General features: G+C 43.5%; 1 long non-coding RNA gene and 1 pseudogene across 2 annotated transcripts; both read left to right on the top strand.

The window, feature by feature from the left end:
* Window positions 1–556: 556 nt before the first annotated feature.
* On the top strand, window positions 557–8593 carry LOC144373594 (uncharacterized). 2 transcript variants are annotated; one of them, XR_013433213.1, is made up of 3 exons: window positions 557–2835; window positions 4431–4590; window positions 6210–8593. It is a non-coding gene; the product is annotated as an uncharacterized LOC144373594 (long non-coding RNA). The 2 variants fall into 2 exon arrangements; XR_013433212.1 differs by having other exon boundaries at window positions 557–4590.
* A 13919-nt stretch (window positions 8594–22512) lies between these two features.
* Window positions 22513–23853, top strand: LOC101963216 (neuronal acetylcholine receptor subunit alpha-2 pseudogene; annotated as a pseudogene).
* Window positions 23854–26772: the final 2919 nt, after the last annotated feature.

Here is a 26772-nt window from a genome sequence, read left to right as displayed (position 1 = left end):
TTACTAATTAAAAACAGCATCATCAAAGATAAATCCTATCAAACTATAATCAATTTTAACTTTATTTTGTAAAAACATGCAAATAAAAAAGCTAAATGTATAAATGTTATTCAAATTCTTTATATTGTTATTTTTAATGACTAAATTATATAACATGATAGCTCCAAATAATATTACCACTTTGTTAAAATATCAAAAAATTAAACCAAATCTCCATAAATTTATTATCTCAAGTCTATACTTCTACTATATTATTATTATTATTATTATTATTATTATTATTATTATTATTATTATTTTGGGCTGTAGAACACCTATTTGAATTTTCAGGAATTCAGATTTTAAATTCTTTCAAAGAATTTAGGGTAAGAAAGAGATTAACATATCAGATATTGGCTCTTTCATAATATTGCTGTCATGAAACTTTGCTTTTACTGTTTTAAATATATTAACTTATTTTGCAACACTTTTATCATATCATGAATTTCAATACACAAATGTGTTAGGAAGTCATATGAATTGTTAAAAATTTGCCCAGAGCATAAAAGAAAAGAATACTAATCATAATACAATATTCTATATTATATGATGCTAATCACTGTCTAAATGTCTATGGGAAAATAAATATATTCCATCTGTTGGGAACATATATGTTTTCCAGTTAATGGGTTTACCAAAGATAGGAGAAAATGAGATGAATAATGAATAATTTTCTCTTCTGCCAAATGAAAATACAAGAACATTTTCAATGCATCTTTTCACTTCATCTGTCATTTTCATGCCTTATTGCATCAAATGCTCCACTCCTTCTCAGTCATATTTTACTTACAAAATATTGTCTATATCTTTCTGTATTAACCCCAAAGCCCTGGCATATGCCCTGCTTCAGTGCTTGGCTACTAGGATAAAAATTTCCAGTGAATCTTGTCTGAATCCCGTCCTTCTGCCTTCTAACTCATGTGTGATATCCATTTGTTACCCTTCTAGATACTGTGGCCAATTCCCTGCTGTAAGTACCCAAAAACCTTTCTACCTTGAGGTGATGGTGCAAAGTTACCTAACACTTTATAATATACCCTTGTTCTATTTTGTCTCTCTCCTCCTTTAAGCATTCTGCCAACATCAAAGCACAAATGAGAAACTGAATTGTTATTAAAATCAATATTGTTTGTAACTCCAATGCTATTTTTTAATCATATTGTTAATGGACCACTTCTAAATCCAATGAACAATCATCACCATTTGGACAGTAATTTGTATTCATTGCAAAAACAAAACAAAACAGAAAGGCGAAAAGGAAAGAGGATGATTTTTTTTACACATAAAGCATTTTTTTTTTGCAGTCAACTGCGATAACATGCTCATCCCAGTGGATAAACCATGAAAGCCACTTGTATGTGTGGATAAGTGAGGGAAAGGTATAGACACTGATGAGGATTTTGAACCATCTGTACAAATACATTGTCTCTGCCTTTTTTCTAGGGCTAAGGGCAGGAAATACATGAGCCATTGAATGTGTAAATTTTCCTCTCTTCAAGCCTCTATTGATGATCTAGCAACCAATAGCATTATCAATCCAAATTGAGTTCAAATGTAATTTTCTATATGAATCAGACCATTTGAAGGTCAATTTCCAAATTTCAGTTCAATATAAAAGGAGGATAGTAATGATAATAAAAATTACAAATAATGATCCAACAATTATGCAGCATTTTCCATGAATTATATTATTGATTCTTTTTATCATTTTTATCCAAAAACTTAGGTTTATATATATTAGCTTATTCACAATTATCTTCTACAAGTAGAAGTATTTTCATTGGCTGAGTTAATGAGCTGTTGAACAGTACCACAAACAGAGAACATTTGATTATTTTTTTTTTCAAATCTAGGAATATGAAGTTTACCAAATATAGGTGTAACCTGTAAGTAGGGGTATTAAGTGGATCGTTTTCTACACAGGATGATTTGTATCCAAGAAGTTAAAAATATCATATCAACTTTAACAACACATAAATATAAATCTTAATAATATCTTAAATTCTCTATCTTATCAGAGGGGTAAACCAGACTATTTTTTCTGACTTGCTAATTGTTAAATATCTCTATATTATGCAAGATTTTACTTGACCAGGCATGGTACCAAGATCTCAAGACTGCAAGATGCCCAGGATGACCTTAAGCTTCTGTTCTCTTTTAGGAAACTGCAAAGCAAACACAGGTATGACTGCCAGACAGAGAGATGAGGGCGTAAGAGAGGCTTGCCATCGGGGCAGGGAGGGGGGTCCACATGTGATCAAAGACTCAGAGAACCCTGCCTGAGGGTGACGACTACTACATGAGGGACAGGTAGTAGTTAAATGGTGGCAGTGTGTATTCCAGGTAGAGAGAGGACCCACTGTAAAGACTTTGTGGGTAACCAATTATTTGGGATGGTTAGGTCAGATTTGCTGAGCCTATAGGAATCCCACAACCAAAGTGATCATAATGGTGGCTTAATGTCTGAACTTAATGTCTTATGTGTGAGGTCACTGAATGGATAAAGGAAATGGCTTTGACATTCTGGTGCCTATTGAAGTTTGGAGAAGGGCGAATGGCTTGTCCCTGGAGGGACAAGTATAGGTAGACAGTTGGAGCTACCATTGGGGCAGTTACTGATTGTGAAGGTTATTGAAATTCAAACTCTAACCTAACAGTTCTTAGAAAGGAATTGAAGATGTCTAGCAGCATAACTGGATGTATATTGAAGAAGGATGAATCTCTCGTAGATGATAGAGTGGAGGGACTCATTCCATGAAAAAGGAAGCCATTGAGGCTTCTGCTGTGGTATTCCAGGTGAGAGGAAATAAGGGCTGGATGGATGCAGAGATGCGGGAAGAGGAGGAACGTGTAGAACAGAAATATCAGGACTGTCAGGTTGGGAACTGATACAGGCAGGGAAGGGAGAAGGAAGAATTGAGAATGCCCAGACTGCTGCCTGGGCTGGGGGTATAGAAAGAGGGGTTTCAGAAGGCTGGAGGGAAGTGGACCCAGCCTGCACATGCTGTGGGGTGGGGTGAAGCTGACAGAGCAGTCTCTCATTCAGTTCTCGACCTTGAGACACAAACTAGTGGGTACCTGGTCAACTGTGGACGGTGGGAATAACTGACTGCTGAAGGAAGTGCACAGAGCAGGAAGACTGGCATTCAGAGAGTGAATGGAGAAAGAAGAATCCAGCAGCACCAGGAAAGGAAGTGGCAGGGGGAGGGAGGGAGGTCCGACTGTCCCAGATGCACCACGTGGTTCTGACGTGTGTCTCTGCTCTGCTGTGTGCTCCATTTCCTTCTTTCCTTGAGTTGCTCCGAAAGAATGGACACACTTCCTTCCACTGTGCACTCCCCAAATCCGGTTAACATTCTTGGTAAGGGTGGACCCTGTCTCTGAACACCATCCATTACAGTGTCTTGTGGTTCCTTTCCCTGAAGAAAGTTTATTTCTTCTTAGTCTTGGGAAATTATTAAAATCACCAACCAATACTTTTTAAAGAATAGTTCATAGTTTAGAGAAAATTTGAACAAATAAAAATACTTGGGAAGAGTTATATATTTACCTATGTAGGTCAAACCTTTGTTGATCAATAGGAGGCTTGTTCTATACAAGTTTATGTAGTATTAACTCACACAGATGTGGTTTTATTCTTCAGAATTTTTTTAAATCAAATGGTCCCAAACCAGATTTTCTGGGTGTTATATGCTCTTTTAATTTTCTTTTTTGTTTATTTTTGATCATATCAGGGGATCTTCGACTATATAATATTGTGACTTCCCTGGTAACGGGCACCCTTCTTTACTTCTGTGTGCTAACCTAATCTTCTCTAGGGGAAGTGATCAATTAACCTATAGTGTGTGATAAACGAATTGCTTTCAGCCAAATCATCAATTGGCACTCCAAAGATTCCCATTCTTTTTTTCTTCTTGTTGTTTCATATTAAGACCATGCAGAAATAAAATAACAAAAGCATATTCTAAGATATATAAGTTTATGTGGCTATTCCAAGAGAATCTCTAAAAAGGAAATTACACAAATTTTACTAATTGCTATAAAATTTTATCTCATATTGGATATATTAAAAGACTGTACAATCTTGACCGTAAACATTGAAATCCACTGTTTTTATCAACAGAGGACTGATTTGGGGGACTGTTTCATTTTAAAGATAGCTCCATCAGTTTTAGAAATTTCCTCTTTAAACATATTTAACTCAAATTTGGTGGGTTAAATAAAATTTGAAATAGATATAGGAACATAATTAGTACTATGATTCACTGTCCTTTAATATCCCTTAAGTAGCTCATGAAGATAAGCACACTTGAGAGACAGAGGGACAGAGTCTGAATGACGGTCCTCTGCTGCTGTGAAGATCCCCACCGACCTACTGTCTTGTGCTGCAGGTCAGCAGGGCTGTGTTGCTGAGCAGGCCTTGGAGAGAACTTCTTCATTCCCTTTCCTAGCTTCTGGTGAAGCTGGGTCCTTCAACAAGACTTAGGAAAGCCAACTTAAACTAAGAGGACCCAACAAATCTCATTAGCTCGTTGCCTGAAAAAACCTGAGGTAAGCAATGCCTAAGATGTTCTGACATAACCATCAAGGCATGGTGTCCCTTTGTCCCCTGGCTCTGACTTCTGCCTCCTTGGTCTCATTCCAGGACTGTGTGGTGGTCCTTGTCAGCTCCTGACTCACATCTTCCTACTTCTAAGGAAAAGTTGGGAAGGTCTCCTTAAATTTCATTAGTTCTGATTGGGTAACCCCATCCTCCTTGGGTCAATCACTGTGACCAGGGAAATACCATGCTCTGACTGGTCATGTCTGAGTCCTGGGACCAAAGGACAATTAACCCCTCTCAATGTACATGGGCAGAGAAATGTTGTGGCATTATTATTAGCAGCAGAGTGAATAGGTGCTTGGTGGCGAGAGTACATCAGTGTCCATGACTGCTGCGAGGGAAGCATCTTCCAGCACATCTTGGTCTCAGTATTTAAAACAGTTCAATTTCACAAATGAGTACAAAGTCATTACTAAAAATTCTACATGAGGATTGGTAAGTTAGTGCTGCAGATAGTCAAGATGCCTGCAGTTGTCACAGAAAAAGCTGGAGAAAGATGTCCCCAGGACGTGAAATGAAGGTTCCCTTCTAAAAATGTGGTCATCCAGAATGTGCCTTGCGGAGTGTGAGTCAGTTCTGAGTTCCTTGCTAGGGTGATTTGCTTAAGGGTAACTTAAGGTTGACTGAGTGTCAACCTCTATCTCTTATGTAATACCTGGTAAGGAATTTCTGAGCCAATTAATAGCTTGCAGAAGTGACTCAAGGAATGGTCATTTTAAACATATGCCCTGGGATCTGTGAGAAATACTCTTGTCCAGGCAAAAGGTGAATGGTCTAGGATCAAATTGCTATCAGGGGAGATCTGCAAACTAATCGACTCTGCCTCAGTGTATCTGAAGACCGTGTGAAAATCCAGTTCTTGGTCCAGGAGGAACCTAGGAAGTAAAGACAAAAGGTTGGAGCTTTTCAGGATCAAGGGAGGATGGCCTGTCCAGCTAAGTCAGCTTGGGCTACTATATGGCACATTACCATAGAGACAGTGTCGTATAAACAATAGAAATGCACGTTCCACAGTTGTAGAGACTGCAAGTCCAAGATTGAGTTGCTAGCATGGTCAGGCTTGAACAGGGTGTCTTTCCATGTTACAAACTGCAGAATCCTCACCGTTACCTCACTTGGTAAAAGGAGCCAGGAGTCCCTCTAGGGTCCCTTTTAGAAAGGCACTAGTACCATTCATGAGGATTTGTGCCCAGGACTCAATCACTTCCTAATACCATTACCCCAACAGGTGAAGTTCTGAGGACATAAACATTCAGACCACAGCACTAGTTTACCCGTGTGTGGCTTTCTTTTTCCCACATCTGTCACTCCTTGGCCTCCCCAAACTTCAGGCTTTGTCTCTTCTCAACTCAAGTCCTGTTGGGGTCCCTCCTTGCCTGCAGGCATCCTGAGACCCCAACAGTATTGATATTTCAGGGCTCATCTTGGTGTCTTCTTCCACTTGGGGACCACAATCCTATGTAGACCTTTGTCCAAAGATGAAGGCATTTTGTCCAGTTTTCAAGGTGCTTAAGGTGGGAGGGTAAACCCAGCTCCTGCTAATCTAAGGGGTTCTTGGTCTTTGCAGTGAATTCATTGGGTCTGGGTGTGAGATCCAAGGAGGATATCTGGAATGAATAAATGGAGCAAGAAACCGGGAGAATTGGATGGAGTTCTTCACTCAGACTGATGGGTGCCTTTCTCGCAGCTTCTCCTAGTTGTCTGATGAACAACAGAGAGTAAATGTGATTTCCTCTGGCACCCACAGGGCAGCAGCAGCCGCTGGGGTTCCTGATTGTGTAGTTTGGAGGCTGAATTTTGGCACCTGTGCCTGGAATATTCCCTCCTGTCTGTTTCTGCAGCCCTCCCCACACTCCTGTGATACCTCCTTTTCCTCCATGATCCACCAGAGTCGGCCAATCACTTGAAAGACCCATTGTTTTAGGGCTGTTATTTGACTGAGTAGTAAATAATCAACAAAAGAGTGACCAAAAAATAGGATATCACTTTATCTAGTCATGAAAGGCCAAATTTAAATAGCTGCTTCCGGTTAGAACAGAGTCTTCTCTTCCATGCCATCTCTGTATGCCACAGACTGATGCCAAAGACCAAAAGAAAATGAAAACATTAATTATTTTTATGTCTTCCTATTGTTGACTGTAATGATTTTTCCATTTGAAGTAAAATCTTCTTGTTAGTCTAGTGACTATTACTGGATGTTTTAATAACCTGTGCCAACACCTTACAAATCATATTTTGGAACAAGTTTCTAGGCTTCATTTATATTTCCAGTGATGGGAATTTGTAATCAAGGTATAGGGTGTGTGAAGTTGACAAATGGCACTCTCTCAGGCAAACAAAATCTGTTTAATTAATTGTATATTTTTTCCATTCTTTTACATTCATAAGCTGAACATGTATTTCACAGGCTTATAATTTATTCCTTTGAAAAATGAGCACATCTAGCATAGTACAGAAACCAGGGCTGTTTTTATGAATAAATGTGCATTTTCTTGAAGCAATGTGCTTGAAGTGGAAATAGTGTTGGGCTCCAAGGTGGGTCACCTGAGCTGGCTGGTAGAGAAGAAGCTCCTGGAATCTACTAGGCCAGGCGTGAACACAGGAGACAGAAAAGGCTATCTGAATCAAGTCCACAGATTCCTTGTCTTTTTGAACAGGAACTAATGTGTCCCTGGCCTGTAAGAAGTTTCTGGTGGGTGTTGCTTAGAAGTGTGTATTCAAATTTCGGAATGGCGAACTTCTCTCATCATCAAGAATTACTTGGTGAGATTTTTATAGACAGGCAAGACACTACTTTGTCATTGAAACCTTTGAAATAGGGTGAGAGAGAGTGAAAAAAAATCTACAAGTAAATAAATGGACGACTGAGAACATGATAGGGGAGACATTGACCTAGCTGCTGTTTATGCCCACAAGAAATTCTGAGTGTTTTTAAAATAGATCTAAATTCAAAACCATTATAGCAAGAAGTGAATGCTTCATTGAACTCATTGCTGGGTGAGAAGGAAAAAAAGTAGATATCAAAGAATAAGTTTTCTGGAAAGGACCTTGCAAATCCTTCTATTTATTATGTTATTGGGGAAATTGAGGCTCAGACAAGAGAGTGACCTGTCCAAGGTGCCTTATTAGGTAGTGAGAGAATTCTTTGGACTGAGTGTTTGTCACCCTTTCCCCCAACCCCTTGAAACCCTAATCTCAGTGTGATGGTGTTGGGAGGCAGAACCTTCAGGAGGTGATTAGGTCATGAGGGTGGAACCACCCTGAGTGGAGTTAGTGTCTGGTTTGGGGTAATTTCCTATTGCTATACCAAAATACTGAGATGGGGTGATTTCTAAAGTGTATTTAGCTCCTGGTTCTGGAAGCTGGGAAGTCCTGGAGAGTGGAGCTGGCCTCTGCTTAATCAGAGCAATTGGGCTTCATCTCAGGGACATAAGAACAGTTCAACATGTGAAACCAATAAATGTCATTCACCACATAAACAGGATTAAGGACAATAACCACATGATCATCCAATAAAAGTAGAAGAAGACTTCAAAAAAATCCAGCATCAATTAATGTTAAAAATGCCAGAGTAACTAGCATTGTAAGGAACTTAGCTCAACATTATAAAGGCTGTATATGACAAACCCAAAGCTAACATTATGTTGAAGAGAGAATGATTGAGAACATTTCTTATAAAATCAGGAACAAGCCAAGGATGTCTGCAATTACCTCTCTTACACAATTTAGTTCTTGAAACTTTAGCCATCATAATCAGGTATAAAAAGGAAATCAAAGAGATATGAACAGGAGAAAAAGTGAAATGATCTCTGTTTGCTGATGACCTGATCCTACATCTAGAAGACTCAAAAAACCACACCAGAAGACTTCTAGAGCTCACAAACAAAGTCAGAAAAGCAGCAGGATACAAGATCGTCATTCCTAAATCAATAGCTTTCCTATATGCCAAAATGAATTTTCTGAGAAAGAAATAGGGATAACTATCCCATTCAAGATAACCTTAAGAATAAAATACTAGCACAGGAGGTGAAACACCTCTGTAATGAAAACTGCAAATTCCTGAAGGGAGAAATTGAAGAAGAACTTAGAAGATGGAAAGACCTCTATAATCTCAGATAGACAGAATTACTGTTGTCAAAATGATCACACTAACAAAATCACTCACAGATTATATACAATGCCCATCAAACACCAATGAGATTTTTCACAGAACTAGAAACATAACAGTTCTAAAATTTATTTTAAAATGTGAATAAAAAGAATAAAAGCAGAATAACCAAAGTACTAATAAGCAAGAAAAGCAATGCCAGAAGCACCACAATACCTGATCTCAAATTATACCACAGTTATATGGTAACAAAACAGCCTGGTATTGGCGTTCAAATTGACATGAAGACCAACAAAATAGAAGACACAGAGACCAGCCCACATAGGCACAGGCATCTGATAGTCAACAAAGGTGCCAAAAACATCTGTTGGAGAAAAAACAGACTCAACAAATGGTGCTGGGAAAACTGGATATCCATATGTAGAAAATGAGACCAGATCGCTCTCACCCAGCACAAAAGTCAACTCAAAATGGATCAAGGCGTATGGGAAGTAGGCCAGAAACTTTGCAACCTTAAAAGAAAACATGGGCTCAATGCTACATTGTATCAGCACCAAGTTCCTTAACAAGACCCCTGAAGCTAAAGGAAACAAAAACCAAAAATAACCAAGAATCAATAAGTCATACAGCATCAAATTTTAAAACTCTGCACAACAAAGGAAACAATTAGGAGTAGGAAGAGAGAGACTATAGAATGATAAAATCTTTGCCAGCTACTCTGCTGACAGGGTATTAATATCCAGAATATATAAAGAAATAAAAAACTTATCCAAATAATCCAATCAATAAATGGGCAAAAGAAGAAACAAATGGCCAATAAATATATGAAAAAAAAATGTTCAACATCCTTAGCAATCAGAGAAATGCAAATTAAAAGTATATTGAGATTTCATCTCACTCCAGTTAGAATGCATTCATCAAGAATACAAATAATAAATTCTGGCAAGGATGTGGGGAAAATGGCACAGTCGTTCATTGTTGGTAGAACTATACGTTGGTACAAACACTTTGTAAAACAGTATGAAGGTTCCTCAAAAGACTAGAAATGGGTCACCATATGACCTAGATATCCCACTCCTTGATATTTATCCAAAAGAACTAAAATCAGCATACTCGAGTGATGTGGACACATCCACGTTTACAGAAGTGCAATTCACAATAGCCAAGTGATAGAACCAGCCCAGGTGCCCATGAACTGATGAATGGATAAAGAAAATGTGGTCTAAATACACCATGGAGCTTTACTCAGCCACAAAGAATAATGAAACTATGGAGTTTGCTGGTAAATAGATGTAACTGAAGAACATAAGGCTAAGTAAAATAAACCAGATTCAGAAAGTCAAAGGTTAAATGTTTTCTCTTCTATGCAGAAGCTAGAGAAAAGTGAGGCAGGGAAAGTGGTGGATATAGGTGGATCATATGAAAATAAAAGAGAGATAAGTGGAGTAGAGGAAGGGGATAAAGAGGGAGAGGGAGGGACAGGAAAAGGAAAGAACCACAGAAGGAACTTGACCCTATTATGCTGTACCCATACGTGAATATGCCACAGTGAACTTCTCCTTATGTATATCTACAAACTGCCCATTAAAAAAACAAACAATAAATACATAGAAGCTGCCACAGTCTGGCTGGGCACAAAGCCTTGTAGGTTCAAACAGCAACTACCTTATTTCAACTCTTACCGACACTGCACACGCACTTTTCCGCCAACACCACCCATGCGGCCTTCTCCCAGGACACACCACACATCAACCAGAAATCCCTCCTCTGGAAATCTCTCCTCTGGAAATCGCTTCTCCAGCACTTCCCCAACCAATGAGAACTCTCCGGAAATCCCTGTGAGAACTCCAAAGTAGTGGGCGCCCAAGGCAGCAAGAGCTGCCCCATTGCCCAACAGTAAAGGTCAAATATACAATACAATCAATCCAGCATCACAGCAATTATATATAGCTTAACTCAAATCATCATCTCAATGGTTTGCTGGCGTCACCTTTCAAACATTCCCTCTGGCAAATGCCAGGCATCATTCTGACCTGCCGTGGCTCTCAACAAGAAGCAAGATCTTAGAGTGGAGTCTGGGGAGGACTAAGGGAAAGAAGTGGGGAGGGAAAGAGCAAGTAGTAGGTACTGAAATGGCACAAATTATATTTCATGCATGTATAATTATGTCAAAATGAATCTCACTGTTATGTGTAACTATAATTCACTATTAAAAACAATACAAGAAAAAAGATGATATAGCCTGCATAGATGTCAATGTCCAAACACCTTGGAGAAAGAAACTTTGAAGGTGTATAAATGCAAGTTCAAAATAAGAGAGAACTTGCTATCTATTGTATGGATTGGGCTCACTTAAACTGGTATGCATCCCTGGAATGCTATGAACGCTGTGGGAACATTGCTCAAGAATGCTGTCTGTTTGATTCTTAATTGGACTGGGTGGCTCCAAGCTCCATTCTAACTCAAGGATTAAAAGTGCTAACTACAGCATTACCTCCCATCCCCACCACATACTCGGTGACTCAGGCATGTTTTAACCTTTGCTGAATCTTTCTTTCCTGGCTTGAAGCTCAGGAAGATCAGATACATTTCTCAGGAATTGTCTTAAAAATCAACTTTAAAATGCACAACAAGGTCTTTAGTATAGTACTTGGTACATGATGCTTTTTAAAAGGAAGGCTTGTGTCTTTGCAGCTTTCCATTCTCCCATCTTTAACAACTCTTTCAGCATGAGCATGTAACCCCATAACAACTAATGAGATACCCTGAGACTTTCTCTGACTCTTCTTGCTTAATGGATTTGAGGCTGAGAGTACAAACTTCCTGGAGATCTTATTACATCTGAACTCAGAGATGAAAACCAGGATAGCGGGAGAGGGAGATGAGAGCGAGGGAGAAACAAGCCAGAGGCGACTCTGGCCCCTGAATCCAGCAGAACCTGTAGCTTAATGACTTCCAGACTTTTCATTTACAAGTGTCAGTTAATTTCATTCTGTTCCTGCTCTCTGGGTCAGGGTTTCAGTCATGTAAAACCAAAGAATTTTGACAGATGTGGTCCATATCCATACAGTTTAAATATCATTGTTTCTTGTGAAGCCCCAACCTGGCAACTACTTTCCCTCCTTCCCTGTGTGGAGCCACTGAAAGTTCTGCCTTTCTGAATCCTCTACCTCTTCTCAGAGCCCCCAGGCTGCCTGGCTTCGGTGTTTTAAGGATGTGTCAACCCAAAAAGTCTTCTTGATATTTTTGGCAGCTCTCAGTTTAGAGATGGTACCTTTACAACAAAACTGCATCTTTTTAAACTACTTTTTAAGTGCCAAAAGCCAAATCTATATCAACATCTAAAATTTCTTCAACTGAGTTTGGCATCTGGCCTGAGCAGGTAGTGCCAAGTCTGGGTCTCATGGTCAATCAAATATCGAATTAAAAACAGAAATGCTGAAACATGCTCAGTCACAACATAGAGTTACAGATATTTTTCTTTCTTCTTTTTTTTTGTATGTGTGTGTTTCATTTGTGCCTTCCCCTGTTTGCTGACCCTGGCAAAACCTGCTGCAGATGGGGCAAGGGCTGGAGTCAAGAAGGCAGAAACTCTGTTGCCACCTGTGAAGCAGGCTGTTGCAGTCCCTCTCTGATTGTCTCAGAGGCCACCTTGTCTTAATGACCTCTGGAGACTCTGCTGATGAGCTCCCAGGAAGCAGGTCGGTCTTTCAATGGACAGGAACCTGGATGTTGGCGGCCCAGGTGCTGGAGGAAGAGCTCCAAGACCCTACAGGGGTCTGTGGATATCAGTCATTTAATGCTGGTATTCTCCCCAGGGGAGGCTCTTCCTTTATTAGTGTTATGTAGGCCCCCCTCCAAAACTTTATTTTCGAGTTCAGGTTGAAAAATTGCCATTGTGAAAGGTGTCAGAAACAAAATGGAGTCACTTGTGTCAAAACTCAATAAAACAGTAAACAAATGAAGCAGAGAGGTTAAGAAGGGGAACTCATGCGTGCATGCCTGATGACAAGAACTGTCAGCAGACTAGTTTACTACAACTACCGCAAGGACTCTGACAGAAACAAAACCTTGCATTCTGTTTGGATGGAGTTTACATGATATTTTGTGAGCCCCTTTCCCCATGAGATTGAGGGAGAACATATACAAGTATAGCAGGCATTGCTGAGTATAAAAGCAAGCAAACAAACAAACAAACGCACTATTGTATTAAGTAACTGATGTATCTTATGGTTGGAAATTTGGGAAGTGTGGAAAGTGTCAAAGACAAGTAAAATGGCTTCTAATCCCTGAGATAGCAGGTGATGTATATGTACCTGGAGGAAACGGTTACAAGAGGAAAGAGCAGGACAGCAACGAGAGCTTTCCCTAGAAAGAGCCTGGCTATGCTGCTTTATTTGCAGAGGGTCTGCTTGGAGGAAGGTGTCAGTCCCCTGTGAGAGCTAGAGACCCCAGACCAAGCGGCTCTGCTCACCAGGGTCAGGGAAGCTGCCAATCCCAGGTGGGTGGGTGCTGCAGAAACCTTATGTGGCACTCAGGGGATGATTAGTTGGTGAGTACATGAAGCTGCGCTCCCGTTGGAACCTGGGCAGCTTTGCCACAGCACCTGGTGTGTGGACAGAGCAGCTCCAGAGGGATCTGAGCCTGGAGCTATTGTGGGATGCAGCTCCCAAGAACCCCTGTCTCTACCATGTGGAGACCTCTTCTGGGAGAGCTCTCCAGAGCAGCCACCTCTGGGAACCATTTGGGGGATTGAAAGGAACCAGTCACCTCTGAGAGAGGTAGAATGAAGCAGGAAACCCCAGAGCAGCAGTAGGGTAGTGTGGCACCAGGTGAGAAAGGGTGGCTGGTGGTAAGGGGCAGCATTCTCTCAAGGAACAGGGGACAAATGTAAATCTCACTTTCTAGTGAGTCTCTGGGTTGATACCTCCTGGGGAAACTGATGTGGGGAGGCCTTTTGCCCCAAAACACACCCTGGAAGAGCCTGTTGCAATAAATAAGTTCCAGAACTGACACTGTCCTCAAACCCTTCCCACCCTCTCTTCTCCAGTTGGCACGAACTGTCTCTGTGTGATGCCACTGGGCCCTGGTGTTTTGACAAACCCAGTAGCAGCGTGCGCAGCCCAGCCACCGCAGGGCCAGGAGCTTCCAGGAGCACAACCATCCTACTTGTTCCCTGCCCCTGTCCTGGAGATAGGCAGGGCAGGAGAAAGATAAGCCAAAAGCCCAGCAGAGCCTAGTGACTTGGCCAGGACCCAGAGCCACATTTGCAAGCTCCAGGCCAGTTCTCCTTTCCTGGTAAGAGGGCAGAAGGGAGCAGTGTGACAGGTTTGGGGAGAAGCAGAAAATTATGGGTGATGTCTGGACTCACTGCAGAGATGTTGGGACAACGAGGGCTGAGTAGGAGAATGTGGCTTCATGCCTCCATTAACGGTTATTCTAATTCCTTCATGCATGAGGTGGATTACATTTTTAAAGCACTCTCTTAGCCTTGTTCTTGTTTGTTTGTTTGTTTTTAGAAATTGTTTTTAAAATACACTTAACATAAAACTTACCATTACACCCATCACCACTATCTAGTTCTAGAACATTCTCACCATCCCCAAAAGAGAACTTGCTCCCACAGCTTGTGCAGAAAGCCAATGTTATGTCTGCACCCCATATGCAGAGTGTACCCAAGCAGAGGGCATCTCCTCTCCCATTAAAAACAACTCATTAAAAATAAAACTAATTTGAATGGGCCAATATTTTTGTGTGTGTACATGGACACAACATATTGCCTTTATTTTTATGTGGTGCTGAGGATCAAACCCGGGTCGTGCCCATGCTATGGGAGCACTCTACCACTGAGCCACAATCCCAGCCCATGAATGGGCCCACTTTTAAAGGTAATACTCAACACGTTACCTTAGTGAGAAGTTTTAAACCACATAGGACATACAATAATATATAGACTTAAAATACTGCATTCCCCAACTCTCGCTGCCATGACAAGTCAAGAAGTTCACCGTTCTTGACGCTGCCTCCATTTCATTGCTGTGTTCTGCACACACCACCAGCCTCATGGCCCAAGAGTGGCTGCTTCTTATTAATCCAGAAGGTGTATGTTTTAAGGACAGCATTTTCAAGGTATACTTCACATAGCATAGAAGTCCCCCTTTAGCAATGCTCCCAGAATTGTGAAGTCATCACCACCGTGTATTTCCAGAACTTTTTTGTTACTGCAAAAGGAACCCCCCCAATGATGTTTAAGCAATCCCTCACTACCCTCCCTCCCCAGATCCACTTTCTGGTTGTCCTTCTGTCTCTGTGGAGTTTCCTGTCCTCATCCTACAGGGGCTTCTGTGTCTGTCCTCTTGGGGTCTGGGCTATTTCCCAGCTTCCTCCACATGGTGGCTCCATGTTAGCACCTCATTCCTTGTTGTGGCTGAATCACATTCCATCACATCCATCCAATGGCTTTTTTTATATGTTTATAAGCTGGTGGATATTGGACCATTTCCACCTTTAGACTACTGTGACTGGTACCTGTGTTCCTCTGCTGACTAGCTTGTGCAATTATCCCCATTTTACAGATTAGGTGCTGAAGCCAGAGTGATGGGAATGTTGGTGGCCCCTGGTAGGTTAGTCTTGTCTAGGGAGAGCAGCTGGCTGACTCTGGAAAGAGGGAGACGTGGATTCCTCAGTCAAGCTGGGGATAGTCCAGGAGCCTGGTGCTCCTGGAAGGCCTTCCATCCCTCTGTGGAGTGTTGATGAGGCATGACTCAGGAGTCATTCTCTGGCTTTGATCAGGTTCAGCAGAAGGAGCCTTGCAGAATCCAGTGGCCCCCTGCCATGCCAGCTTGGTGACATCCTGCCAGATTAGACCACAGCACAGCAGGGGATGTGCAGGGGAAGTCAGGCCCTCCTCTGACACCATGGGCCCCTCCCATTCTGCAATGCCACCCTGGATGAAGTTTGGCCTGTGGTGACCCCTTCTGCTCCCAGCAGGTGAGTGGCTGCCTTATCTCTGAGACTTCACCACTTTGTGCTCATGTGCCAGGTGGGGGGATATCCTGCAGGTGGGCTCACTGCAGTTCTCAAGGCTGCAAGAATGTTAGAGGTCATAGGCTGGTGCCTGGTTCCATAGGGAGAAGGTGGAGGGGCTGTCAAGGCACTGATATTAACAGCTGTGTCACCTTGAATGTCCCCAGCTTTAGTGTTTCTCATCTGCAAAACACAAATAGTGCTGTGGACCTCCTAGAGCTATTGTGCGGATAGAAGGAAAGCCTGTGCCTAGCACAAAGCCATTGGCAGAGTACTGACAACCCCCCGAGAGACCCATCAACAGTGGTTGGCCTAGTTGATGAGAGGTGGCAAGTGCCAGGGGTTTAGGAACAACTCAGGGAGGTGCCCTCAGTGGCGAGGGCTATGGCTGGTACTGCTGGTTCCTGTGACAACTGGGTGGAATTAACACTGCTCACCACCAGGCTTGCTGTCATGGGGCAAGTCCCCTCCCTGCAGCTTAACTGCGACCTGGGCTGGATCTCCCCCATCCCTACCACAGCACTCTGGCTTTGTTATCTAATATCACACAGGTACTGACATCCAGTACTGACGACCAACATGAACGAGTGCACTGTGGCCATGGAGCTGTGCACAACTCTGATGAACATTATCATAGTGAGTCCTCCACAGGATTTGAAGTGGGATCTGAATTCACATCCCACTTGACAGATGAGCAAGCTGAAGCTCACACAGATGGCGGGGCCTCTGCTTTGATGGGAAGCCAGATGCCCGCTGCCTCCTTGGCTTCTGGAGACCCCTCCTCTTCTCTCCTATCCCACAGTATTGGCTCAGCTAAGCTCCCACACCCAGGCTGAGGACCGCCTCTTCAAATACCTCTTCAAGGGCTATAACTTCTAGGCTCGGCTGGTGCTCAACACCTCAGATGTGGTGATCATGGGCTTTGGACTGTCCATTGCCCAGCCCATTGATGTGGTGGGCCTGTCTCCCAATCCAGGGCCCCTCAGAATCAGCCTCCAGACTCCAGGCTCTTCCCCAGGGTTCCCCCTGCAGTCCCAGCCTCCCAGACCATCTCCATTACAGCGGGGACCTCAGCCTGTTCCTCCTGGGCTGCCATAGCCCCTTCCCCTCTCTCGCCCAGATCCCCTTCTTGGGCAGCAGAGGGCAGCAGGAGGGTTTCTTGTGTGACTCTGAAGAATCTGAGTCCAGGAGAGTGTTGGGAGGGACGCTGGGCTTGGGTACCACACAGAGGCTCTTCCTGTGGGTAGGGGTCCCGGCAGCCCCTCTCACTCATCCCATGCTCTGGATTCTGTTGCCCTCTCCCTCTTATCGGCCAGGACAAGAAGAACCAAATGATGACCTGCTGAGGGCCATTACCAAGTAGGAATGACGCATCGAAATTTTCTTGCCAAGCGTACCCCATGCTGCTTAGAGGACATTCGATGGGACATTGCATGCATGCTTTAATAAGGTGACCTTGCTCAATGACCAAGGCAGATCCGGGTTTAGAGCTGATCAGGTTTGAGGAAGTAACCGGCTCCTTGAGTTTAAGGCGTTGCCAGTTTAAGATAATGGGTTTTAGGGAAGTTGGAGGTTGAAGATTATTGCTGGGATTAGGGTGTTCCTGCTGCTTGTTCCCGTTGAGTTCTCGTGAGATTAAAATGGGATTTGGAGATAGCCTCGTGGAGTAGGTGAATTGTGCGGGCAGACGGCAGAACGCGATTTGCCCCTGGACCTGTGTGGAGGCGGTGTGAGAGCGGGAATAAAGAATTGCTGTTTGAACCTACAAAGGTGTATGGTGGCTCGTGATTCTGGTGCCAAGCCGAGACCTTGGCAATGACCACCAATGTCTAGCTGAAGCAGGTGAGGATTCTCCCAGCAGGGAGGGGACAGTCATCGCTGGGCCTCACCCCACCCCTCCCTGTACCTTTCCCTGACAGGAGAAAGCTGCTGCATTCAAGGTTGGTGAACACCTGCCACTTGGGTCATCTGGTTGCAAGTGACCTCTCCAGAGGACTATGCTTGCATGGCCAGGCTCTGAGTCCACTCCCTGGACATGTCACCAGAGAGTGAGAGATGCCTTTCTTAGAAATGGACATTTCATAGTCCTTGCTGCTTGTGGACAGGGTGCATTTCACCAAAACCCCAGGGAGGTCTCTTTCTGCCCATTTTACAGCTGAGGAAAATGAGAAGCAGGGTGCAGCTGAGCCAGTAAAGGGGGCACCCAGGTGTGCCTGTCTCTGCTCCTTCTACCAAAGAACGCTGAGTATCCCTGTTTGTGTTGCCTGACAAACCCGAAGCTCACCAACTAGATCCACTTGGATGCTTTGTATATCAGTTTCATGGTCAGGAGTTTGAGTGTTTCCTCTGCTTTGCATGGTGACTACTTGGAAGCATCTGGCTGGTGGCTGTCCTGTACTGAAGGGTTAAGGACAAACTTTACTCACAGCAGGGGTGTTTGGAAAGTTCTGAAAGGGTGGGCCTGGCTGACCTCCTGGCCCTGCCCAGGACCTCTCGGGGTCTTTCCCTGCAGTGTCTCCAGGAGGGAAGACAGATTCCCACCTGTGGCTCAGGCCTCCCAGAAAGAGGGTCCCCAGACAGAAGCAGAACTTGCTGGTCTCTGATGGCCTGAATGGGCTCAGCATCCATCTTGCCATATTCTGTAGGTCAGGGAAATACAGGAGTCCAGCTAGATTCAGGGAGGGGCCATAGACCCCACCTCTCAGTGGAAGGACAGCCAAAGAGCACGTGGCCTTCCTGGATAAGCCACTCCTAGGGCAGACTCATTAGAGCTCAGGTCTCATGAGAACCCCAGTGTGTTCCTTCCCTTCTTACACCTCCTGCTTTGTTCTGCTGCTCTGAAGGCCTCTGACATGGAGGTGGCAGTAGAATTTGAGAAAGAGGAGCTGGTGCCCTGCCCCACCCGTACCTGACTGTCCCTGGGCGGAGGTAAACATGCAGAGAGCCACACCCACCAGAATGTTGATTGGCATCTCTGTTTGAGTCCTTTGAATGGGTGCCTGGCCCTTCAGTGCCCTTTCTGTAATTCCCGTCCCCCAGGGGGCCCCAGATGGTGTTGGGGTGTTTCAGCTACTTATTTAAATTAGACCTTGGTCCAGAGGCTCTGAGTGGATACTGTTCATCCCAGAACTGTTGGCGCGTCAGGAGGCTCATCTTTACAGATATGCCAACTGGGGACCAGAGCAAGGAAGGTACTGTGTGTGTAGTTGGGGTAGCCCTAGAACTTAGGTCACTGCTGCTGTCCCCATGGTATGGTCTCCTGGGACAGGGGCTGGGCGGGAGGTGAGGACATACCCTGCTGTGGGACCTGGGCCATAAATCCGTCACCACCTCTGGCTACCCTGAGATGCTGAGCATGTTATTCAGCTCTCTGAGCCTCATAATCCTCACCTGTAAAATTGTGGTGAGCCGCCTCTGCCGCTTATGCAGATTATGGTCGCCATTACAAGATGGCGCTGGCTCCGCTGTGGTTTGTGACAAACAACTCCTTATTTGGGAGAGTTGGCGCATGGTTTTTCAGCACCCTATGAGAAAGTTCCACGTGGCAGCTTCGCATTGGGGCTTGAGATGCTTTATTAAGGCTGGGAGGGGCATCCGAGGATTAGTAGAAGAAATATCAAGGGCCTGAATAAACTGCTGAAAGAAGATTCCCGAGTTGCGTCTTCCTTGCGGGCAAGGGGTCGCGACATAAAATGAATGTGATTCAACTTACTACCACATGCCTGAGGACAGTAATATGCCCCAACTTGATGTGGGTTCCCCAAAATGTTGGTTGGAACTGAAAATATACTGAATAAAATGGAGAGAGAATAAAAACTGATCCGGGGAGAGAAACATAGGTTCACTTGGACATGATTTGGGGAGAGCAGGAGTGAATTCCAGAGCAACACTTGCTCCCTCCTGGGCCGGCCCCTGGGTAGAGAGTTCTCTGAAACATAGTCTGGAGGTCACAAATACCTCCGAACCTCAGCTGCATGCCTCTGGCAGGTGGCATTTCCCCCTCTATGGTCCTCACTTCTACTTGCTTGGCATGCCCTGGCCAGCTGTCTCTGGAGCCTCTTCCTGGATAGAGAATCTAACCACCTCTGTAAACTGTGATGTGCTGAAATGCAGCTTCATCTCAGATCCTGGAGTGCCTCACTGGAGCCAGCCACGGAGGCAAGAGAGGACCAGGGGCATGGCTGAGGACACCACCTGCCTGGGAGTTAGCTACTGAGGTGGGGGCAAAGTGAGGAGGGTGTTTATCTGGGAGGGTGTGCCTGGTTCCTTGGTCAGAGCCCTTTCCTGGCATTGCAGCCTCTCTGTTCTGTGGGGCTGGGTGGGGATCTGGGGGGTCTGGAATCCCTAGCTCAGCCTAGGTTGACAGAGGCCCCTCCCTGGCATGGAAATGATGGAACCCCTCCCCTGCACAGGAGTGGAGCTACTACAAGCTGCACTGGAACCTCGCTGATTTTGGCAACATCACCTCCCTCCGGGTCCCTTCAGAGATGATCTGAATCCCTGACATTGTCCTTTACAACAAGTAGGAAGCCATGGAGCCCCGAGAAGACCACCAGGAGGGATGGTAGAGGGGACTTGGAGGGCTTCATCATTTCCCTCTTAATGCTTAGCAGAGAACACCCTCCTCTGTATTCTTTTATTCCTTTCATTCTGTTCTCTCCCTCCTACACACTAACATTTACTGGGCACTGAAGATGCATTCATTTGTAGCATGGTGATAGTGGAACAGATTTGCCAACTCTGAGTATCCTTTGGAAAATGTGGTTCAGGCTCTCTAAAAATACCTAAGAGTTGAAATTTTAGAGGATGGCAATATTGTCTGACCAGGTAAGTGGCATCCTATAGTAGCACCTTTGAAGAACAAACTCACTGGGTATGTTTTTTCTTTAATCATGTTTTCTTATACTTGCCTTGGATTCAAGACCCAAAGGATCAATCTCACCCTAACAACTAGAAGCTAACAGAAGCTGGAGGGCGGGGGGGGGGCAGGGGGAGGAGTCTATAGAGATTCCCAGTGGGCAAAAATCAATGAATTAAGATACTTTTTGATAGGAGAAATAGAAATCTATATTTTTATTAGTATGTTTGGTATCAGGCAATTCTTCATTGAGAAGTTAAGAAGTTCAAATTTAAAAGAAGGTGTTATAATTGTCTAAAACCATTTTCTAAAGCAGGTTGCTTTAAGATATTAAAATATTAATAGCTATGACAAGGTTCTGTGGTCATGGTTTTGTATCACACTGTATGTCTGTCATTCCCTGCCAAGGACTTTGGAAGCCAGCAGAGCACAATAGTGTTTTAAATGCTGTTTTAAGTCCTGCAGCAAAGAACCAGCTTACCCAGCACTTCCCAATCCCTCGGACCCTACCTTGGAAATGATATTTTTGAACAATAAAACATAGAGAGAGAGTCCATTTCTAGACCTCCAGAGAGGTCAGTGTTTTCTTACACCAGTTCCTTACACTGTCTGGTCCTAGGCAGGCCCAGCGCCCTCTCACCTAAGCCGTCTTGGTAAATACACACTTGCCACTGGGTGACCTGGCAGGTCTGACACTGCAGGTACCTGTGTTTGCTGACTCACACCCCCACCCCATTGCTCTGTACCCAGGAGCTGGCACCCAGGAACATTCTAGTTTCTGCTTCCTGAGCATTTGGCAGAGATATGAGCTAAGTCCTAGGGTCAAATACAACTTCACATTTCAGGATTGTCAATAAAGCCATGACCACTAAGACGATTTTCACAAGAAAGGTCCAGTCAAACTTCCGTAGACACATAAAGACACATTCTTTTTGACTTTTTGCCAGATGTATTTGTTACTCTCTTTCAAAATTCCTGTTTCCAGCCAGTCTGTCTCTCTACCATGGAACTACTCCATGGGAAACTCCCTTGTATTCTGATGCCCTGGACTTTAGGACAGACCATAGGAAGCTAAGGGGGAGTTGAAAAAGTCCCATCTGACTGGTCACCATTATTCCAGTGTCCCCATAGTCCTTGTGGGTCTTTGGATTCTCATTCCTATGAAGACCCCAACCTCATCTACCTGGTGTCCCCAGTGAGCACTGTTAAGGTTTTCCTTGGCCCCAGCTATTTCTTGTTCCTGTAGGGCCCTCTGCTATGGTGCTCCCTCCCCTCCCTTGGCTGAGTCCTTCCTGAGCACTCCAGCCAGCCTCCTGTTGGTGCCAAGCTGCCTCCTAGGGGGGCCCTAGTGGTTGAGGTTAGATGCATGGACTCCTAGCCAAAATCTTATGTCTCTTGAGCAAAGAACAAAAGATCCAAATGAAAAAGTCATGATCTTCTACCTAAGAGGCTGCTTGCTCACTGTGTGCTAGGAAAGTACAGTTCAAAATTATCACTCTTAAATATTAAAGGAATAGAACAGGCAATGGAACTGCATACACCCTGTGACCTCAAATACGCAAAACCATCAGAAACATTGTCTGGGTGACAGTAGAATAGACATGTATAATATCACAATGTTAATAGTGGGTATTTTAAAAATTCTTGGTACTTTCCAGTGTTCAAAACTCCTCCTTTTGCAATTAAAACGATGTTATATGAAAAAAAAAACTCAAGTATATTTATCTTCTTGGGAAATTTTATACCCTTGCAAAAGATGGGACACTTGGCCAGCTGAGAACTGCCTTGTTCACGTTGCTCTCTGCAGCAGTCTGGGTGGGTCGGGTGGGTGTGCAGAGCCCTTAGTTGGTCTTCTCTCCACAGTGCAGATGGGGAGTTTGCGGTGACCCACATGACCAAAGCGCACCTCTTCTCCACGGGCATTGTGCCCTGGGTGCCCCCTGCCATTTACAAGAGCTACTGCAGCATCAATGTCACCTTCTTCCCCTTCGATCAGCAGAATTGTAAGATGAAGTCTGGCTCCTGGACCTATGACAAGGCCAAGATCGACCAGGAGCTGATGGAGCAGACGGTGGACCTGAAGGACTACTGGAAGAGTGGTGAGTGGGCCATCATCAATGCCACGGGCACCTACAATAGCAAGAAATATGACTGCTGCGCCGAGATCTACCCTGACGTCACCTATGCCTTTGTCATCCGCCGGCTGCCGCTCTTCTACACCATCAACCTCATCATCCCCTGCCTGCTCATCTCCTGCCTCACCATGCTGGACTTCTACCTGCCCTCCGACTGTGGCAAGAAGATCACGCTGTGCATTTCTGTGCTGCTCTCGCTGACCATCTTCCTGCTGCTCATCACTGAGATCATCCCGTCCACCTCGCTGGTCATCCCGTTCATTGGCGAGTACCTGCTCTTCACCATGATCTTGGTCACCCTCTCCATTGTCATCATCATCTTCATGCTCAATGTGCACCACAGCTCCCCCAGCACCCACAGCATGCCCTGCTGGGTGCAGGTGGCCCTGCTGGGACTTGTGCCCCGGTGGCTGCTGATGAACCAGCCTCCTTTAGAGCCACAGACTCCCCAGGCCTGAAACTCGGCCCAACTTGTTATTGGTTGGAGACCAACATGAACGCAGAGGAGAGAGAGGAGGCAGAGGAGGAGGAGGAGAAAGGCAGATGGGTGTGTGCAGGCCTCCCAGCCCCCTCCATGGGTATCATCTATGGCTGCAGACGCCTGCACCCACAGGCCTCAGGGCCCAGGGTGGAGGCTCCCTCTGGGGAGCCTGAGATCTTACTGTCGCCTTGCATACAGAAAACCCTGGAAGGTGTGAAATATATTGCTGACCACCTGTGGTCTGAGGATGTGGACTGCTGCTATTTCAGTAAATTTGGATTCTTCTGCTGGCTCCTAAAGCAAGTCAGTAAAAGCTGTTCCTGCATGCTACATCTTAGAATTACATCAACCCAGAAAAAATCTCAGAGTGAAAACTGAGAAATGAATGTGTATAACAAGTTTTGAGCAACTAAGACAAGCCATTTTGTATTTTAAGCTCTGTATTTATTCATCTGTAGAGTGTAAAATGACGTGAAACCTCAAAATTCAAATTGTTCTTGTCTGCAAACCCATGTACCTAGAAAGACAAAATTGGGAGAAAAGAGTTTGTTTAGAGAAATAATAAATCTTGCAACATATCAAAAAATATCCAATGAAAAAATTGTTTCAGCTAGTTCAGTACGTTGGAAATTGCCTGATAGCTCCTAAAGTTCTGCTAAAGAAAAGTTTTTCTGTGTGCCTGTCCTTGGAACTCCTTTGATACAAGAAATACTGAGTGAACACTAAGGACTGACTCTGAGAGTGAAATGAAAATCATCTAGAATCAACCAATTTCAATTTGAAGCTCTATTTTCATCAATCTCTCTACTGCAAATAAAAGTAAAAACTGAAAATTTAATCTATTCCTGTGTGCAAATATTTCAAAATATGAGTTCCAAACTGGGTTAAAAACTGAGATTATTGAAATGGTAAACCCTACCGAGTATCAAGAAAGTACAATGAAGAAGTTTTGGAGCTCCTTGTATATATTGGAACTCTCCTGCTACCTCCTAAACCAAGTTAGTAAAAGCACTTCTTGCATGCTTCTGCTTAGAACTACATCTACCAAGAAACAACCACAGAGTAAGCACTGAGAACTGATTGTCTATGTCTAGTTTCAAGCAGCTGGCACAAACCGTGTCTGATTTATGTCTCTATTTTCATCCATCTCTGCAGTGCAAAACAATGTGAACCCTGAAAATTATAACTCTTGCAGTCTGCCAATGATTTAACATAGGAGAACCAAACTTGAAAATGGAGTGTGATTAATGAATTTAGGAAATTTGCTGAGTATCTAAGAAATTCAATGAAAAAAATTTTGGAGCCTTTTCAGCACATGAAAATGTTCCTGTCATTTCCTGATGAGCTGATAGAGAAAGCTGTTCTTAGTGCATCTTCTTAGAGCTACCTTGCCAAGGAACAAAACACAGAATAAACACTTAGATAAGATTGTGTATTTAAAGGATCATGCCTCTAGCACAATCTGTGTTTGGTTTGTAGTTCTATTTCCATCTTCTCTATAGTGCAAAAGAAAGTGAAACATGAAAATTCAAACTGTTCCTGTCTGCCAAACCTTGAACGTAGGAGAACCAAACTTGGAGAATAGAGTGTGTTTAATGAACATATGCATTTTGTGGAGTATCAAGGAAATGTAATGAAAAAAAATTGAAATTCTTTGAGTACATGGGAATTTTTTGCTAGCTCCTGAATCACTGATGGAGAAAGCTGTTCTTGAGTGCCTCTGCTTAGAGCTACTTTTAGTAGGAATAAATCCCATATTGAACACTTAGATTGGATTGTGTATTTGAAGTTCAAGCATCTAGCACAAACCGTTTTTGATGTATAGCTCTATTTCCATCCATCTCTATAGAGCAAAACAAAATGAAACATGAAATTTTAAATTGTTGCTTTCTGCCAACCATTAAACTTGGAGGACAAAATTCGGAGAAAAGAGTGTGTTTAATGAATGTATGAATCTTGCCGAGTATCAAAGAAATACAATGAAAAAAATATGGAAGCTCTCTCAGTACATGGGAATTTTCCTGCTAGCTTGTAAAGTGCTAACAGAGAAAGCCATTCTTGAGTTTCTCTGCTTAGAGCAACTTTAACCAGGAATAAAACACAGAGTGAACACTTAGAACAAATTGTGTGTTTGAAGTTTCAAGCATGTAGCACAAACCTTGTTTGATTTGTAGCTCTATTTTTTATCCAAATCTATAGTGGAAAACAAAGTGAAACATGAAAATTCAAACTGTTCCTGTGTGCAAACAATTGAACATAGAAGTCTCAAACTTTGCCTCAAAGAGTGTTTATTTAAAGGGTGAAAACTGCTGTGTATCAAAGAAATCTTAAAAACAATTTTTGCACCTCTTTCTGTATATTGGAGTTATCTTGCTAGCTCCTAAAGTGAGTGGGTAAAAACTGTTCCTGCATTCTTCTGCTCAGAACTACATCCTCCAGGAACAAACCAAAGTGTGCACACTGAGAACTGATTGTGAATGACAAGTTTTAAGCAGCTAGAAAAAACAGTGTTTGACATGCCGCTCTATTTTTGTCTATCTTTATCATGCAAAATGGAGTGAATTTTGAAAATTCAAACTGTGCTTATTTGCAAACCATTGAACCTACAAGTCACAAAGGGCTACAAATAGCAGATTATTCTGTTTTATTGCACCCCACAGAAGTCATTTGAAATGAGGTGATTTATTTCTTGTTTGTTAGGCAAAACCTCACTGGAGTGGTCAATATATTTACAATTAATGTTTGTTTCTGGAACTCCTGAGAAGATTCTTGTTACTGGATATGGCTTTAAAGAGCAAGCTCCAAGGTAAGCACATTTCCTGGTGCCCTTGTTTGTTGTCTAAAGAGGAAAACACTATTCAGTTAGGCCAGGCTAAATCTACCTGTGACATCTTAAAAGGTTCACTCTCAAGGCATCCCAGGCCTTCCATAGGGAACCTTAAGGAACCCCTGATTTTAATTGATGACTTCTAGTGGAACTCCATGCAGGATAGTGTCACTATACATTGGCCTTTTGTGAATGGTGTAAAGATTTTCTCCTTCTTTATACTAAATCCATGCCTATGGGCATGCCTAAGGAGCTGACTCATTGCTCTGGCCACCATGAGATTATGTCTTTTAGAGCAGGGAACATAATTAACCTTCCTACCTGGCTCTGAAATTCAACACCACCATGTTGGTACCATGGCCGTGTTTCCCATATGCTGCTCTCAGTGACAGAATGTGGTGGAAATACTATGGCAGACACATTCCTGGCTCATGTGAAACTGTTCTGATGGGTGATTTTGGTTGAGGACTCCTCAACAGCCCGGGGAAGTTTCCAAACAAGTGCACTTGAAGCTGCCCAGGATTCTCCCACTAATTTGTTTTTCTACTTCCTATCTTTACTTGAGGGCAAACACACATTATGGTCTAATGTGTAAGTTGGCCTTTCCTAGGTCCCTCCCCATTTCCTTTCACAGACATTAACTCTAATAAAATTCTACCATGTTTAACCCTGCTTTTTGTAAGACTTCGACTTAT

The sequence above is a fragment of the Ictidomys tridecemlineatus genome, unplaced genomic scaffold (genome assembly GCF_052094955.1).
Source record: "Ictidomys tridecemlineatus isolate mIctTri1 unplaced genomic scaffold, mIctTri1.hap1 Scaffold_44, whole genome shotgun sequence".
In the NCBI taxonomy this organism is placed as follows: domain Eukaryota; kingdom Metazoa; phylum Chordata; class Mammalia; order Rodentia; family Sciuridae; genus Ictidomys; species Ictidomys tridecemlineatus.
Note: the sequence above shows the minus strand (reverse complement) of the source record. Positions and strands in the feature narration are given on the sequence as shown.